Below are 6,000 nucleotides of genomic sequence, written 5' to 3' on the forward strand. Positions count from 1 at the left end.
TTGTAAGGTCTGAAGCCGTTGTTTTTGATAATATTTAGTGTCATTGAGCTGTCTGCGGCATTCATCAACATACCAGGAGTAGTCCATTATAACAGTTCCAGAGCCCTTATCAGCTGGTTTGATGACTATATCTGAACGTTTCCTGAGTTTTGTGAGAGCTTTGCGTTCTTCCATAGAGAGATTGTTGTGGATAGTGGCTGGTTTAGAGGTCATGATCTCATTTTCGACTGCATTGATAAAAGTGTCAAGGGCTATGTCTCTTCCATTAGAAGGAGTCCATGATCCCTTGCATCTGAAGCGCTTGACTTCATGATCAGATGAAAGATTTGGATCAGTAAGGTGTTGTTGTTGTTGTTGTTGTTGTTGAAAGAATTCTTTTAGTCGTAAACGTCTTGCAAAATCGTTGATATCTGCTTGTATTTCTGACCAGTTGACACTTTTGGGGGTGGGGACGAAGGTCAGTCCTCGTGATAATAGTTTGGTCTCAGAGTTTGAAAGTCGTACAGTAGAAAGGTTGATCACTGTTTCCTTGTCTTGTAGTGGTTGTGATATGTTACTGCTTTGGGAGCGGGTTCTGCGATTTTTTTTGTGTTGGTTGACGTTTGTTGGTGTTCTAGGAGTAGAGTTGGCTGTATTTCTGTTGGGAGGATTGGAAGGAGCAGAGGTGACATTGCGTACAGTGTTGGTATTTTCAGCATCAGTTTGTTCCGCATTATTCATCGATGTTGGGTTATTTTCTGCAGGTTGATAATATGCATCGTTCTTAATGTCAGTTGGAGGCATACGTTTTAATTTCTTAGTGCGGAGTGAATTTAGATTGTTGCTGAGGTTGAATGCCATATTTTCAATGAGAGTAGTTAAGATGGTGTACGTTGAATGATTATTAACGGAGGTTCGCAGGTCCTCCAGCTGATTGCTTAAAAGCGTTGTTAACAGTTTAATGTGATTGTTAGTTTCTTCCAACCACGATGCCTAACTTGCCCATTTCTCCAAGAAGGTCAAACGAACGACATTTTTTTCAACACAAACGAATCACGCAAAATTACTGACTACATATCTTGCAATTCCAAAAACCTAATCTATTCAATTCAGTGTAAGAAGTGCCACTCTCAATACATTGGGGAGACAAAGCGCAAACTTAATGAACGTTTCGGGGAACATCGCAGATCTATCCTGAATCACCATCAACTACTCAACCCTACTCCTGTCTAAAATAAGAGTTGCGGAATGACATAATTATGCGAGATACGATTTATGCATAATTCATTCATTCGTTTATTTGCCATTAACCAAAAAAATACGACATAAATACATTATAGACGACACACAATATTCTTACTATTACAATGTTCATACTTAACTATTTACAATATTAAAAGGGTTAAAGGCTAGGAAGCCTATATAGAAGCCGGGGGCTTATTAACTATAGGCTTCCTAGAACTATAGGATAAACCATAGAAGTTAAGGGTACTGATTGAAAATTCCAATTATTTTTTTTTTAAAAGAAGAGAAAAAGAAAGAAAGGAAAAAAAAAAAAGAAAAGGTAAAGAAAAGGTGTGTAGCTCAACAAAGAGTCAATTTAACTTAGAAAGAAGGAATTGTTTAAGTCTTTGGCCAAACAAACTGATACTTTCACTGTTTTGAATTTCATGACTTAGCGAGTTGAAAAACGTAGGACCTTGAAACCGAATTGAGAATTTTCGAAAATTAGTTCGACAATAAGGTATATAGAAAAGGTTGGAATTTCTTGTTTTATAAGAATGTATTTGGCTTGCAAGAGTAAACATATCACGAAAATGATTTGGAAGTAAGCTTCTTTTAAAAAGATACATAAATTTACCTATTTGGTATAAATAAATGTCAGAGAATTTTAAAATCTCCTGTTCTTTAAAAAGAACACCGGTATGAGCATCAAAAGAAACTTTTGATATTATTCTGATTATCTTCTTTTGCAGAACAATAATGCGATTTAAATGAGACTGATATGTCGATCCCCACACAGAAACACAATAAATTAAGTAAGGGTAAACTAGACTATAGTACAAGGAACGTAAGGAGGTTTTGGGGAGGCAAAAACTAGACTTGAACTAGACTAGATAATGACTCACAGAAATACATTAAACAGAAAAAGCGCGCCTTTTTTTGGGCGCCAATTTGCAAAAACAGCCTTTTTGTAACCATTCAACCGAAGAATGCATCACAAAAACCGATGGTATCTTCGAATTCAAACATTTTTCCTTCGATTCTCATCGCATAGCCGTTGATGCAACATAGCAGCTCGTGGACTTTTATCGTTCGCGAGTGAACACAAGATTTGTAATACATTTGCATTAAAGAGGCTTGTTACGCGGGATGCCCTGAAGGGGCATACCGTGTCTAAAAACGGTTCGATTTCTTTTTTTTCTTCCTCGTAGTCACAAATCGGTACATTAATTACGCGGGATGCCCTGAAGGGGCATACCGTGTCTAAAAACGGGTCGATTTCTTTTTTTTCTTCCTCGTAGTCACAAATCGGTACATTAATTTATTACGCGGGATGCCCTGAAGGGGCATACCGTGTCTAAAAACGGGTCGATTTCTTTTTTTTTTTTTCTTTTTTTTTTTTTCTTCCTCGTAGCTACAAATCGGTACATTAATTTATTCATTAAACTCACCCCTCTCCTACTCGGGGTGTATTGTTCTGATTGTCTTCAACAGAAGCAGCCCAATCAAAATCCATTCTTGTCGCTTACATCGCGAGGGAGGGGACCCACTCACCCCTACCTGTGTGACGTCAACGCATCATTTGATCTATTTATAAAAAACAGATTAAGTTTGGCGCCATATTGTTAACATGTTCTGGACTCAAGTGTGCCGTTTTCAAACGGAAATTTCACCATTTTGAAGCGGCAAATCGAAAGAATAACTTCTAAGAAGCATTCGACATTTAAAACGGTGGAAATTGGTAAATTCCTGGCGAAGGAATCGTGCTTTGTTTGACAGTCTTAGACCACGACGCGAGACTGAAAAGAGGTCATTGAGAAGCTTACGTTATCGCAATGGAATTCCCGCAATTTCCCTTGAAACCCTGAGTAGCGTAACACAAGGGAGACAACGTAACGCGATCGTCGTGACTCAAACTATTCCATTAGCAAGGATAGTTTTATCAATCGGCGAAGCATACAGTTGGAATAAATGAATCAGCCCCAGCATCACGCGTAATGCCAGTGTAGCAGGCATCTTGTTCATTAAACTCTCCCCTCTCCTACTCGGGATGTATTGTTCTGATTGTCTTCAACAACAGCAGGCCAATCAAAATCCATTCTTGTCGCTTATATCGCGAGGGAGGGGACCCACTCACCCCTACCTGTGTGACGTCAATGCATCATTTGATATATTTATTAAAGACGGATTAAGTCGCGCCATATTGTTTTAACATGTTCTGGACTCAAGTGTGCCGTTTTCAAAGGGGAATTTGACCATTTTGAAGCGGTAAATCGAAAGAATAAGTTGTAAGAAGCACCCGACACGTAAAACGGTGGAAATTTGTGAGTTCTTAGTGAAGGAATCGTGCTTTGTTTCACAGTCTTAGGCCACGACGCGAGACAGAAAAGAGGTCATTGAGAAGCTTACGTTATCGTAATGGAATTTGACAAATTTCCGCTGATAGTCTGAGTCGCGTAACACACTATTCCATTAGCAAGGATAGTTTTATCAATCGGCGAAGCATACAGTTGGAATAAATAAATCAGCCCCAGCATCACGCGTAATGCCAGTATAGCAGGCATCTTGTTTATTCATTAAACTCTCCCCTCTCCTACTCGGGATGTATTGTTCTGATTGTCTTCAACAACAGCAGGCCAATCAAAATCCATTCTTGTCGCTTATATCGCGAGGGAGGGGACCCACTCACCCCTACCTGTGTGACGTCAATGCATCATTTGATATATTTATTAAAGACGGATTAAGTCGCGCCATATTGTTTTAACATGTTCTGGACTCAAGTGTGCCGTTTTCAAAGGGAAATTTCACCATTTTGAAGCGGTAAATCGAAAGAATAAGTTGTAAGAAGCACCCGACACGTAAAACGGTTGAAATTGGTGAGTTCTTAGTAAAGGAATCGTGCTTTGTTTGACAGTCTTAGGCCACGACGCGAGACAAAAAAGAGGTCATTGAGAAGCTTACGGTATCGTAATGGAATTTGACAAATTTCCGCTGATAGTCTGAGTCGCGTAACACACGGAAAACAACGTAACGCGATCGTCGTGACTCAAACTATTCCATTAGCAAGGATAGTTTTATCAATCGGCGAAGCATACAGTTGGAATAAATGAATCAGCCCAAGCATCACGGGTAATGCCAGTATAGCAGGCATCTTGTTTATTTACGTAACCTGGTTTCCATTCCACACGAGTCGTCCGCCATTACGGGAGATGTATACAACTCAATCGAAGGCTGGTTAAACTTGACATGTTTCAAGCTTTCACAGCGCCTCGCAGGAAAAAGACGTGAGTAAAGAACCGCCTCTGTTTATTTTTGAAACGATTTATGTCACTTGTCGAGGATTTATCTGGTTATGACGAATGTGTTGTGGTTCGGTCATGCTCATTTCCTTTATTTTACGGTTTATATTAATCAATTTATCATACACAGCCAAACACACACACACGCAAAAAATAAATAAATAAATGAAAACGAAAATAAAAATTTAACCGCAATCTATAACGCAAAACTCTTTCCCCGTATTTTGACGTGTAGATTTCAGTTTTTTATTTTCGAAGGAAGGATCTTGATATAACAAATTTTCAACTCCAACATTTTATAAGAAACTATATCTAAGCAATTCGGGAAAGATTTCCCCACAGCCCCATACATTATTTATCCATGCACAACTGTCACACTAACCCACTTCCAAAAGCGACGAGCGTGAAAACAGAGTGTGTGCCAAATGTATAGATAATTATGCATGGGGCTGTGCAGATATCTTGACGCAACTCGTACTAAAAATACTGTAAGAGACTAATGTCACTTGAAGCCTCGGTAATTAATACCATACCGTAATTCTTATCTACTTTCTTTTCTTTTTCTTTCTTTTTTTTATTTTAAAGAATCGATATAAGCTTGTATTGTACTGGTTATCCCATACCATGTAATAAATCGCCTCGATTTTTGGGCCATCTATTTGTAAACGAAAATTTTATTCCGTGATAAACCCCTACCACTCTTCCACTTATAGGCCCATCTTTGATCTTTATATAAACACGTAACACCCCTTCCCCCCTTGCCCCTAAAAAAGCCGGTGACATTTCCTTTTTACGTAACCGGAATTTTACGGTATCATGGTCTGTGCCTCATTACAAGGACCTGTGAAGTTTTCCTAGACTCAACCTATTGTTGACTTTTTTGGTTTTCCTTATTTTATCTGATTGGTGAGTATCACAGGTCTCGCAGAGGTAAACCCGTAAATGGTTGGATTGCTCAGTAGCTCAACAACAGTAACTCAAGTAGCTCTACAAACATGTAATGTAACAACACTTACACCCCAGGGGAAGGGGGGACTCTTACATAAAACTGAAGGGACAAGTCGTCAAAAATGTTGAACAGAGTGTTCTAAATTGTACCAGACTCTATTGGCATAGGTGTGGCCCCAATGTAGTTTCCTTAAGGGTTACCAAAACAAAATATTGAAATAATCAAGCAGTTTCCTCATTGCACAGAACAAAAAAGCTTTCCTTTGAGGTTTTGAAAGCAGTGATTCAGATTTCCACCGCAATGGTACAAAAATGGTACAAAACTGGTACAGATTTTCAACCCCTGTCAGGGACAAGCATTTTTACATCGCCCTAAAATTGACCTCCCTTTTCCCCTTGGGGTGTAGAGCAATAATAACTAACTGTTCACATGGAGTTAACATTTGGCAACAACAACAACAAGCAAGAGAGGATCAAAAGTATGAATTCTCCATACATGTTCCGATACATACCCAGCTGTTCACTATTTATGACTTTTTTTTAGGTCAAC

The sequence above is a fragment of the Pavona decussata genome, unplaced genomic scaffold (assembly GCF_977016875.1).
Source record: "Pavona decussata unplaced genomic scaffold, jaPavDecu1.1 SCAFFOLD_236, whole genome shotgun sequence".
Taxonomy (NCBI): Eukaryota; Metazoa; Cnidaria; class Anthozoa; order Scleractinia; family Agariciidae; genus Pavona; species Pavona decussata.